This window comes from Suncus etruscus, chromosome 3 (assembly GCF_024139225.1).
Source record: "Suncus etruscus isolate mSunEtr1 chromosome 3, mSunEtr1.pri.cur, whole genome shotgun sequence".
In the NCBI taxonomy this organism is placed as follows: Eukaryota; Metazoa; Chordata; class Mammalia; order Eulipotyphla; family Soricidae; genus Suncus; species Suncus etruscus.
This window is the reverse complement of record NC_064850.1, coordinates 15,996,790-16,010,601: the sequence shown is the minus strand read 5'-3', so window position 1 is coordinate 16,010,601 and position 13,812 is coordinate 15,996,790. Positions and strand designations below refer to the sequence as shown.

The following is a 13,812-nucleotide window of genomic DNA, read 5'->3' as shown; positions in this document are numbered from 1 at the left end:
GTGGCATTCTGCACACCTTCACTCTCCCTCACTCACATGTTCTTATGTGAATGTGGTTCCTTATTCTCTATCTTTTGTGAGACAGTCTATACCTAGAATGCATTTTCTTCGCTGGGGTCATGGACTTCTTTCTTCCAATTCAGTTTAGGAGCTTTCTGTAGAAAGATCATTATTATTATTTTTGGTTTCGGGAGCAACACTCAGTGACCCTCAGGGGTTACTCCTCGCTATGCACTCAAAAATTGCTCCTGGGTTGGGAGGCCGTCTGGGATCCCGGAGATCAAACACAGGTCCGTCCTGGGTCAGCTGCATATGCAAGGCAACACCCTACTGCTGTGCTATCTCTCTGGCCTCTAGAAAGACCATTATTATGTTTTCACCTATGCTAAATTAATTACCCCTTTATATAAATCTCTGAAGTACACGTTTTTACCACAGCATCACTACACACATGTTGTTATTTTGTGTTCTATACCAACTCAGAAACTTTTTGGTGATCTAGTTTTACCTCCAGCAATCTGTTAAAAGAAAATAGAATATTTTAGAATCATATAAAATATTTTACAAAGATTTTTTAAACCCTCTCTATATGATAGAATTCTTAAAGGCTTGCTCTTGAAACCCATGTTCTTCCCTAACATGTTTTTTTGTTTTGGTTTGGGATATATTTGTTTGCTTTTGGGCTACTCCTGGCTCTATGCCCTTGGGTCATCCTTTATGGTGCTAGGGAATCTTATGGGGTGCCAAGGATTGAACGCAGGTTGACCATGTGTAAAGCAAGTATTCTACTCATTGTACTATCAGCATGGCCCTTGAACACATATTTTTCTTGATTGATTGTCTTTAATTTTAATTGTTTGCTTATTTAAACTCTGGAGAAGCCTGTTTTGACTCTTAAATACATATTTCCCCTCTTCTCTTTCACATCTTTCTAAGAAAGTTTATTCAATAAAAACCATCTTGCTTCAACTCTATCCTAGGCTTCAACCTAGGATCTGTGCAAAAACCAAGATCACTAATGACAGAAGACTGATTACAACAAACATGACTGAGTAGATCTTCTAGATTCTAGAATCTAGAACTAAAAGACTCTATCCTAGATTTTTCTCCTATGACCTGTTGAAATACCAAGATCTCCAGCTACAGGGGATTGATTTTGTCATCCACAACTGAGCAGAAGTTTCCTGGCACCATAAAAAGAACTTGGGGTTTGATAATGAGCCTATATGGAGCTGTAGTTGATCCCATGACAGTATGTTTGAAGCGTAGAGAAACACTGTATCTTCTAGGCCAAGAAAAATTACCTTTCTAACTTCCCCAATAATGTCTATGCAAACAGACAAACAAACAAACAAAAAACACAAAGCCTTGCTACACCAGCCCTTCATTTTATTCCCTTCTTTTCCCTCCCTCTTTTTCTTTTTCCTTTTTTTCCTTTTCTTTCTTGTGGTTGTTTTGGTGATTATTTTTTTTTGCTGCTGCTGCTCTGTTTTTTGTCATTGCTTGGTTTGTTTTGTTTTTTTGTTGTTGTTGTTTTCTTTTTGTTTTTCATTTTTTCCTTTCTTCTTTTAAATTAATATTTATAGCTTCTAGATGGATTCCTCCCAATTCTTTCTCTTTCTTTTCTTTTTCGAACAGATCCATAGAACTTGAATTATCTTGTTCTCCCTCATAAATTGAGGGGGGGAAATAAAATGTTACCAGGAGCAACCAGTCTATGAGCATTGAGTGGAAATAAAAAATGATCAGACTTAAGCACCAAACCCAAAGTCAATGACACCAGAATCAATACCCAATCTACAACGAGCTATACACAAAGGAGACCCGTTACACTACTATTTCAAGGGTGTCAGGCCATGCATAGGCATCTCCATAAAAAGGGGGGTTCAGTAGACCCACCAGATGTATTCCTCAAATGTTTCTGGAGCAGAGAACTGAATTATTCCCTATGGGACCCCCCTCAAAATATCCACTGAGGACGCTTTGCCCCTTCGTGGAAAGTTGAGGAATTCCCAAAGAGCTATTTCTGAGATTTGTGTTATGGCACCAATATTATATTCCCTTCATATTATTTGACCTTAAAATTAATTATCCCTTCTGCTGATATGCACAGGCAAAATATGGCCTTGATTAAAACTCCCTTACCTGCAAAATATTTAGCACTAAATCAAAGATGATATTTTTCTTTTTTTCAAAGTGTCCTTGCAGCCTTGATTTCTGGTATGCAAGGGCGTAGCCAGAATGCAGATCCTAGGCTATTGAATTTTCCCAGAAAAATGGAACTACACCTTAGTAGTGGATTTAGTTCTTTCACTTAACCTCTAAATAAAGCCCATTCCAGTGAGGATAGTAGTTGTGACCTTCTCCTTTGTAACTCAGAATTCTAACTGCTCACACCCATAGCTTAATGTATTGTTTACTGTTAAACTCTGCTTTTTAATTGTAAACATTCTTCTCAATACCTATGACTGGCTTTTACCCCTTATAAAACTTCTAGCTTAGAGATTAAATTTGTCACACGCTTGCCAGAACGTGTTGTCCCCATACAATTCATTTGTGTGGTCTCATTTCTTCAATATTATTCCATTGACCAGTTCATGTTCATCCACTTCCCTGATGTAGAGTATTTCTCTACTAGAGCTGGGGGATACAAGTAGCTCCCAGCACAGGGGGGCAGAGGGGAGGTATAGGATGTATGCTAGGAACAAGGGTGGAGGGAGGACAACACTGGTGGTGGGAATGGCCCTAATTCACTGTCATTATGTACCTTAAATATTACTGTGAAAGACTTGCAATTCATTTTGATCACAATAAAAAATACTAAAAAGAATAAAACTACTTTGCTTCACTAAAAAGGAAACATAAAAGACATGTTTACTATTATATTAGATAAATAACAGCCATGTTTTAAGAAGATAAGTAACTTAAAAATCATGTTCAAAAAATCCTGAAATGCTTAACACATAGAAAAGTTTCTTTCCTTTATTTGTGGGGGGATGAGGGAGACACACCAGGCAAATATGAGAGCTTAACCTGCCTCTGAGTTCAGGGATCATTCCTTGAAGTCATAAGAGACCAACCATATCTCCATAGGGTATATCCACTAATCGAACCCAGGCCAGGTATATGAAAGGCAAGCGCCCTGCCCACTATATTCTCTCTCCAGCCCAGAAAAGTTTCCGAGGTTAAGTATGATGAGCACAGATAAAAACTCTATAGAAAATACTTAGTGCTACATGTTTTAGAAACATTATATAAATACATATAAAATATAAAATAAATACTTCAAAATGCTAGCATTTATTTCTAGTTGAATTCTTTCTTGTGTCTAGAAATCAATTAACTATGAACTTAAAAACACCTGTCACAATTTATGCAATGATTTGTTCACTTTATACATATAATTTTTAGCATAAGCAATTCTTAGATGAATAATTTTAGTATTAAAATAATTAGATTTTTGTTATTAAAAGCCTGAATAAATAGCATATAGACTTCAGATTGTATAGTAACTGCTATCATGTGCTATTGTAATTTATATTCTAGCATTATATTTTAATGATGCATCAGCAAATCTATTACTAGTTATACAGAATCTTGTCTCTTGATTCCCAGGAGACAAGATATCTTTACCACCATTCATTGATAGGCATGAATTTTTGTTTTCTTTGGAGAGAACATAAGCAAGGTAGAAAAATGAAAATTCCAGATATTGTTTCCCAGAAAATACTCATATTCAATGTTTCAAGAGAGTTTTATGAAGAAAAAAAAAAACAGAAACAGTGAAATCACAGTATTTCTGTCAAGATGGGTAAGAAAATGCCACTGTACCTCTACTTCAATAGCCTTTTCCTTGACAGGTTGATGCTATCGGGCAAAAATACCCAACTCTTGGTTTCCCTCAGGCAGGAAAGAGAAGAGCGGAATCACATATTTAACATTATGGCTTTCAGGAGACAGCCTGAGGGCCTGACTCAGAGCTCTGCTGCGGAACCAGCATAATTTGAGAACAAGGCAAAAGTTGGTGTCTTGTTGCCACAAAGGGAACCTGCAGTACTTTACGGGGACACCAAATAGAAAGAGAAATAATGACCTCTGAAAAAGATTAGTAAACCTTTCAAGTTGGGATATTACACCCACAAGCCAAAACAAGATGCATTTCCAAAAAAAGGCTGATATATCTCCAGATTCACAATAGAACTTAAAGCAAAGGTCTTACCCAATATGAGACCATTCTATAAAGCCTATGAGAGATGACATTTTTATACTCAAGCACATCAAAAACAAGACATAAGAAGAAACAAGAAATTGTGATCCAATCAATGGATCAAAATAAACCTTATAAAAATTCAAAACTTGTAAGAAAGTTTTAAGAGACTTTTTTCTAAAATAGCACAGACTACCAAAGAATAATGTATGATTTGGGGAGTGAGATCCAGGGTGCTCATTATTTAATCTTGGCTCTCTACTAGGGGATCACTCCTGGTGGGACTTGGGAACTACATGACGTTCCAGGAATTAATGTTGGTTGGACACTGTAGTATCACTCCTGTCACTAAAGAAAATTACATTTATTAAAATAATTACTAATATGAAAGTAAAAAAAAAAGAAGCAGAAACTGTTTTTTAAAGTCAGATATTCTGTCATAGAGAAATTGAAAATTTCACTAGAGGAATTTAAAAGTAGATTTGATTAAACAAAGGAAAGAATTCATGAACTTGAAGACAGATCACTTGAAATTATCTCATCAATGCAGCAGAAAAAGAAAAAAAATGACTGAAAAAAAAAACCATAAGGGACTTAGGTACACTAATAAATTCATAAATACACACACTATTGGAATCCCAAAAAGAAGAGAAAGAGACAGAGACACTGAATAAATAATAGCAAATAGTAATAATAATCCCCAAATCTTAAAATGAAACAGACATTGAAACTTAAGAATCTAAACAAATTTTAACTAATATGAATCCAAAAAGTCCAAACTGAGATACAACATTAAATTGCTTAAAAGTCAAAGACCAATCAAGGGATCTTTAAAACAAGATAAAAGTAACTCATCATATACAAGGGCTCTCATACGAATATTAATAGATTTTTCAGCAGAAATATATCATAAACAACTGAAATATTATATTCATATTGCTAAAATAAATATAATTCAACCAAGAAAATTATCATTCAAAAACAAGAATGAAATTAAGTTATTTCAAACCAAAGTTGAAGAAGTTTACCTATTCTAGAACATGGCTTACAAGAAAGTACTAATGGGGATCCTTTTAGTTGAAAATAATTGCTAGGCAGCAATTTAAAAGCATATCAAAATATAAAGTTGTCATTAAAGCTAAATATATAGATGAATACAGCATCCTGTAATAAATAATGGTAGTCTATAAATCAATTTTTATTCTGGTATAAAATTTAAAAGTAAAAGCATAAAAAAACTATATATAATTTACCAATCAAATTATAATAAGTGAAAACTACTGTAACTATAGATAATCCCCTTATTCACCACAAAAAAATATACATAGACAATGCACAAAAGAAAATAATAAAAGAACCAAAGGGCATTGCTGTAAATAAACAACAAAACATAAAGGAATGGAGGAGAAAAAATTGGGGAAAACACAGCAATGAGTATACAGAAAAATATATACAACCAAAGTGCAAAATGGCAAGAGAAAAAAATCTTCCCTAAATATAATCATTTTAAATTAAAATGGATTAAATACTTCAATAAATGGCATAAGGCAACTGAACAGTAGAAAAAAATCCAATATAGGCTGCCTACAAGAAATTAACTTTAAATGTAAGAAAACACATTGGTTGTAAGTAAAAGAATTAAAAAGGATGTTCCAGGCTAGTGGAAACCAAAACAGAGATTGTGTGATGATTTTTATCCTAAATAAAGTAGACTTTAAGTCAACATTTTCACAAGAGACAAAGATAATATGGAATGAAAAAATATTCATTAGAATGCTATAATAATTACACCAAACACAAACACTCAAATACAGAAACATTTACATTTACTTAAAGAAAAGAAAATAGGGACTGGGATGATAATACAGAGGAAATGGCTCTTGTCTTGCATGTGACCAACCAGGGTTCAATTCCTGGCATCCTGTAGGTTCCCCATGCATGCTAGAAAAGATTCTTGAGTATAGAGCCAGAAGTAAGCCAGGAGTACCAATGAGTGTTCCCCAAAGATTGAGAAGAGAGAGAGAGCGAGAGAGAGAAACAGAGACACAGACACAGACACAGACAGAGTAAGCAGTAGCACAGTATTCCTACTATAAAGTAGTAGATTTAAATACCCCACTTTCAATAATATAAAACTACCAGACATAAAATCAATAAGGAAAGATAGAACTTAAGTGAACTGAAGGCTTAAATTAAATATCCTATTTTAAGTTTCACAGAACATTCTACACAAAAGCAGTAAGAAACACTCTTTTCAAGCACTCATGGACTATCATTTAGGAAAGAATAGAAGTAAACCACAAGTATTGTCAAATTTCTAGACTAAAATTATAATAAGTATCCTTTCCATCGTGACAAAAAACTAAAAATCAATAATTACAGGAACTTAAACACCAACATTATGTGGAAATTAAAAGATCTCACTCTTGAAGAATATATTAAAAGAAGAAATAATCAGAAAAATTAGAAAATATCTTAATACAAATGAAATAAAAATACAACATACCAAAATCTGTGAGATACAGCAGGAGTAGATTCAAAAGGGACTTTTGAAGAAGTAAATGTCTGCATTCATTAGCAACAAGAAGGAAATAAAAATAGTAATAGAAATCAATAAAATGAAAATCAAATAAATTAATTAAACTAAAGTTGGTTTTAGTGAGAGGTCACAAATTAACAAATCCTTAGCTAGACTAAGAAACACAGGAAAGAGTCACACAATAAAATCCAAAAATGAGAGGAGACATTACAAAAGTTCATGAGATGATTATCATTAATTGTATGCCAACAAATTAGAGAACATAGAGAAAAAAAAATAGACCTCAAGAAACTAAAAACTACCAAAACGTAATCATGAATTAGAGAGATGATATAATAGATAAGGTGCTTGCACTTCCCAAAATGTATCAGGTTCAATCCTGGGTGATTAGTCTTGGGGTTTAGTGCCATATATAGTTCACCATATATAGTTACCTTTAGTGTTCTCTAAGCACAGAGCCAGGAGTAAGCTCTGAGCACCATTGGGTGTCATCCTTCCTTCCAATAACACAAAGAGAAAGAAACGTTTCCAAATTTATTTTATGAAGCAAAACAACCCTCATACCAAAACCAAGTCAAAATGCTACAAAAGAAGTACAGGCAAATATTTCTAATGAACATTGATGTAAAAATCGTCAACAATATATGTGGTACTAGTCTAACAGCCTAATAGCACACAGACCAATGTGTCAAAAGTGTAGAAATAAATCTGCACTTAAATAGCTTACTTATATTTGACAATGAATCCAAAAAATTGCATGGGAAAATAAAGACAAGTTCCAATAAATGGTTCTAAGAGAAAAAAAGTCCAATATTATATATATAATATTGGACATTTTTCTGTATGTACCATAAAAATAATTAATTCATAGTATAAAAAGACCGAAACATTGGACATGAAAATGTTCTGTAATACTTCTTAAAAACCTATTAAAACTTTTTATAATAAAACATAGTCACTGGACTTGATAAGTATTTATTAGATACAATACCCAAACAACAAACCACCAAAACTAAAATAGAAAAATAGGACTACATCAAAAGTTTAAAATCTCTGTGCAGCAAAAGAAACAATGAACAGTCAAAGCACAACTAATAAAAGAAACTATTTTTTCTGATAAATGGTTAATTTGATTAACACCCAGAATATAAAAAAAGCCCTTGAAAGTCAATAGGAAACAGACAAATCAGACTACAATAATAAATAAATCATTATTTTACATTTATTTTTGAAGTCTGAGTTTTAAAGGGCAATACATTTAGACATTTCTCTCAAAATAACATACTGTAAAAGTGAAAGGCGCTCAATATCACTAAACAAAAGGAGAATACATACCAAAATGAATAGAATAACTGGGGTGGGTAGTGAATTCTGGCAAGAATGTCCAGAAAGTGTAACTTAGGTGCACTGTGTATAAGAATGGTATAGGAGCCAAAGAAAACAGGATGGAGGCACTAAAATATTTTAATATTCCCTTTCTCTCTCCCTCCCTCCCTTTCCTTCCTTCTTCCCTCTTTTCCTCCTTTTCTCCTTCCCTTCCTCCTTCTCTCCTTACCATTCAATCCTTTTCTCCTTCCTTCCTCCCTCCCTTCATTTCCTTCCTTTCATTGTTCTTTTTTCCTCGCCTGCCTCTTTTTATTTTGAGCAACATTAGCTGTGCTCATTCCAGTGTTTAATCCTGGCTCTAGTCTCAGAGATCACTTCTGGCAGGTCTTAGAATATAGCATCATATTAGGGTGCTGGGAATTGAACCTTGGTCAGTTGTGTGCAAGACTTATCCTAATATACTAACTTTCCAGCCCTGCAACATTTTCCTTACTTGACCAAGTGACACCTTGAATGTAGGTTAATAATCAGGAAATCAACTGTCATACAAGTTCCAGTAAGACCCGCAGTTTGGAAATAACACTGATCTTGCAGTTTGAAAATAGTAGTATAAGCTTCACTTGAATGATAGAGAACCAATCATCAGATCATGTAAGAGGGATCATGAGAACTACATCTTGGAAAACATGTGCTTCCTGGGCACATATATTGCTATGTACACGTGTGCTGCTTGGGTACATGATGTCCAAGCACATGTCACCTGCATGTCTTTTTTTTTTTTTTTTGGCTTTGAGTCACACCTGGCTGTACTTAGAGGTTACTCTTGGCACTGCACCTAGGAATTACACTGGTTGGCTCAGGGCACCTTATGGGATGCTAGGGATAGAAATTGGGTTGGCCGCATGCAAGGCAAACAATCCTATCCGCTATACTATCACTCCAGTCTTGCATGCCCCTTCTTGAGATGTGTACTTTCATACTTTAACACTGAAATGTGTACTGGAGCCTCCCCACCTTCATAAAGAAGCCTGTGCTCTCTCTTCAGCACTTTACACTCTCTCTCCCCTTTTTCAGAATTTCTAAATAAAACTTGTTTTTACTTGCAAAATATATTCTTTTACAGGCATCAACAGTGTCTACAAATGAATTCTAACTTACAAGCAATGACCATGTGCAACAATCATTGTTGTTGAACTGATTTAATAGGATATTGTTAATAACATATAATCACGTGTAACTTATCAGTGAAACTAATCAAATATAATCCTGAGTAACTTTTCATCATATACTAAAATCTAGCTAATGTGCTACAGAGCCATTTTTTATGCCTATGCTTGTTAAGATAGGTAAGTTGTTATCATCTATAAATAAATATTAGCAAGACTTAAAAACTACACTGTTTTCTGTTTCACTGGACAACAAAAAGCAATAGAGAACTAACCCACATTAAATTATTTTCCAACCATCTTTTCAGAATTTCTCCATAACCACAAAACTAGATAAGCTCTGGCTTTTCTTGTTCCTTTCTCTACTCACACTGAATCAGGTAAGTCTCCTTAGTGGAGCACAGACACAGGCTTAGAGTAAGGCTTTTATATGCTGATTTTTAAGACTGACATTAGCAATTATGTCCCACAAGGGTGTATATCCTTTGAAACCATACAATGCAGATGGATTATTGCTCTACAGGTTCTACCCTGCGTTTAGAAGTATAACATTGACAGTAATATCATGCATTAAACTCACCATCCATAATATGTAGTAGGATTTACATGACCTAATCTTTCAGAGATAACTAAAAGATGTATTCACTAAGTAGGAAGAATAATAAAAGTGTACTCTGAGCATTCCTGGCGCTTCTTCAATTGTCTTTTCCATTTCCTGCTACTCCGCATAACTGGTACTCAGGAATTCTGTAAACAAATACTAATCTAGGGAGGAAGTAGTCCTAAAACTGGCCAGCATTCAAATTAGAACCAGCAAAATACATCCTCAAAGTATCCAAGGCAGTTTCAAGGTACAGCTGAAAGAATGTGCTCAGAGCTGGGTCTGATGCAAAGGCAAAATGAGTCGATGCTCCTAGAAGGAAGAGCAAAGCAGCCAGGAAAAAAAAGAGTAGCTGTACACCCACACAAACCCTGGAGGCTGGCCCTGTCATCACACAGTGGAAATCCAATGTCAGTGTGGGCAAACCAGCAGCACAAACATGCACTGCTTCAGCACGGCAGCAATCCCCACACTAAAGCAATGAGTATGAATGGTATTCACATCCCAAAGTTGTGTGTGTGTGTGTGTGTGTGTGTGAGAGAGAGAGAGAGAGAGAGAGAGAGAGAGAGAGAGAGAGAGAGAGAGAGAATGTGGGAATGAGGGAGTAAGTTACACACCCAGGCTTTCACACATGCAAGGCAAGTTCTTTATTGTTGAGTATCATCCCTGCCCCACTCCAGAGCAATTCAAACAAGGCAGCAAGAATTAACTAACCAAAACTGCTATCCAGGGCTTGGCAAAAATGTACAACAGGTAAGGGCCTGTACATCTGGATGCAATCCCCAGCACTCTATATAGTGCCCTAAGTACCACCAGGAGTGATCCCTGAGTGCAAAGTCAAGAGTAAGCCTTGAGTACAGCCAGGTATGGCCCAATCCTCCAAAGAACTCCACTACCCAGAGTGCCAGGAGATATTACCAAGAAAATAATGATGTAAATGAAATAAAACAAAGAAGTTTCAGTCTTTTGATTGGCATCCATTCCTGGGTTTAAGAACACTGTCCAAGGGGTCGGAGAGATAGCATGGAGGTAAGGCGTTTGCCTTTCATGCAGAAGGTCATTGGTTCAAATCCTGACATCCCATATGGTTCCCTGAGCCTGCCAGGAGCGATTTCTGAGTACAGAGCCAGGAGGAACCCCTGAGTGCTGCCGGGTGTAAAACAAAACAAACAAAAAAAAAAAACAAACAACAACAACCAAAAAAAAAAAAAAAAAAAAACCACTGACCAGGATAAACCAGGATTAAGAAATGAGGTGCTAGGCTGTGTGTATGAGGAAGAGCACAGCAGCTGACATATAGCAGCAAGTCCCAACTCCTGTGACTTGGGATGGCACCAGACCCACTGAAACCCCACTCTGACCCAGCCTCCTCATACTATGGCACCTAACACAATAATTTTTATGAGGAAATGAGCAACCTCTTGGCACTTTGTTCATCCCTGGGCATTTGACATGAGTTGGCATCTAGGATCTCAAAGTCACCTCATTCCTAAGTTTCCCTTGGGAGAGGGGGGAGAAAACAGTACCTTGTCTACTGCCCAGGATACTCACTGTCATGTGACTGAAGGCCCTGCTAACGAACCAAACATGTGTGTGAGTGTGAGTACACACAGTATTTCTAAAGCAGAGAACACATTTGTTTCTGGCTAATTTCCTGCCTTCCCTGTCCATTTGATATATTTTAACTTTTTTATTGGTTGCTATTCTGTGATTCACAATAATGGTTTTTCATAATGGTTAATAATAATAATAATGGTTAGTAATGGTGTTTCATGTACATAATTTCAACATCACTCATATAGAACAAGACCCAACCTCTAAATCTCCAAAGACTTAGACTCTCCTCCATTCCTCTGCTGTCTCATCTTCTTCTTCCTGAAAGAGAAAGAGAGAGAGAGAAAGAGAAAGAGACAGAAAGACAGAAAAACAGAGAGACAGAGAGGCCCCTCTCACCTCCAGGCCTCTTCCCTCTTTTCTGCCAAGAGCAGGCCTGCAACCACATATGTAGATCCTTCTATTCTGGCCTCTGTGATTGTTCCTCAACCCCAGAAGCACTCACTTCTAAGCTTCCCCCTGATCCCTAGTCATCTCTCATCTCTGACCTGGACTATTATGATGGACAGACTTTTTTTTGATTTGCAAAGGACAATGAGATTCCTCTACCAGCATCTAAACACTGAACCATTGCCATTTAGGCTCAGTCACAACCTCTATGCAGGTTCAAGGTTTATCTCTTCCAGTAGGACACAGGGTTGGTATCACCCTGGGGATTGGGAGACCTGAAGTTTTATTTGGGGAGGTGCTGCTGAGGTCTCCATACACCTCCAGACCCCTAAGGGCTGGCATCAAATTAGCACACAGGTAAAACTGTTCTTGATTGGCAGGCACTCAGGCCTACCCTGATTTGGGTTATTTTGAGAGTTAAGTTTTCAGAAAGACAAGCTGTGGACTGAATAAACAGATTTAAAATTGGTTCTGCAGGCTACTTGTTACCATGGTGATGGAACAACTGGACTTTTCCTGTGGGTAGAAACTTTTATTCTATTATTTTCTGAAGGTAGATGCTACCTGATAAGTTTGTTTTATCGGCTTTATTCATCCTATCCCCAGTACTACCTACCCCAGCAACTAGCACATTCACTATTGAGTTTTTTCTCCTAGATTGCTGATAATAAGGGCTTTCATTTTAGGACTTTCATTTTAAGGCTTTCCACTTTATTTTTATAGTTTAGTAGAGCAGTTTAGAACAAGGTTTTGTAATAAGACAGACAGTACTTCCTTTGGATTTTGGCTCAATCATGAACACACTAAGGGCCTTCCTTAACCTTCATTTAATTATTTAAAAGCAAGTTGGTAAGGAAAATAACAACTCTCATACCCCTGGGCTCCTCAAGAAGGATTCAAAAACAATACCCAATTTATTTTATCCAAGTTTTCAAAAACATGAGACATGTCTATTACTACTCAGATAGCTTTAGAAATTTTTCAAGACATTTCAAAGCACATAACTAAGGATGATCCGATTCTACAAGAGGTGCAATGAGGTATAAAATAAGAGGTTCTAAAATGGGCTCCTGGGCTAGAGCAGTAGCACAGAGGTAAGGCATTTGCCTTGCATGCAGCCAACCCAGAACAGCCCTGGTTCGATTCTTGGTTTCCCATGTGGTCCAGAGCTTGCTAGAAATGATTTCTGAGCACAAAGCTAAGAATAATCTCTGGGCACCACCAGGTGTGGTCCAAAAACCTGAATAAATGAATGCATGCATGAATGAAAAATAAATAAATAAATAAATAAATAAATAAATAAATAAATAAATAAATAAATAAATAAAAATGGGTTCCTAACCCCAGACTTCCTTTTCCTCCAATCCTCCCTTGAACACCCAGACTCATTCCCCACCTGGCTTTTCATCTTTCTTCTTCCTTGCCCAGTGGTACATCACTCCTGATGTTCCCATGTGCCTGGACATACCTCCACTTTAGATCATAGTCTCCAACAAAGCAAGACAAAAACTTAAACACAAAAATAAACAAAAAGTCCTCTATCTAGAATGCAAGTGCATTCTACTTTCACTTGATTAACCTTGTACCAATCATTGAAACTTATCCTAGAGTGGAAAGCTGAGACAATGAGACTTGGGTTAGATAAGTTTTGAAGGAATGGGAGAAGACTAATTTGTCTTACGTTAAGTTACTCTGAATGTTAGTACTAGTACTATTTCCCAATTTCAGGAATGCAATTAAAATAAACTGCACTCTGTGGCAAAAGTGATGAAATGTCTACAGCAAAGCCTGTAGACACATGGCCCTGGGTTTGAATCCTTTCTCTTCCCATTCCTCACTCTTCTCTGGAAAAGCCGCCTGAGCCTGCAGAGCTGGTTTTCTCATTTAGGCCCATCCTGTGGGACTGTGCTGAGAATTGCAGCATAAAAACCCCAGGCACAGATCAGGGACTTATAAGGCAGCAGCTTAA

General features: G+C 36.4%; 1 protein-coding gene across 4 annotated transcripts in view; it reads right to left on the bottom strand.

Annotated features, from left to right (window-relative positions):
* RGS6 (regulator of G protein signaling 6) overlaps positions 1-13,812 on the bottom strand; it is a 592,928-nt gene that overhangs the window by 465,366 nt on the left and 113,750 nt on the right. The window lies entirely within an intron of this gene.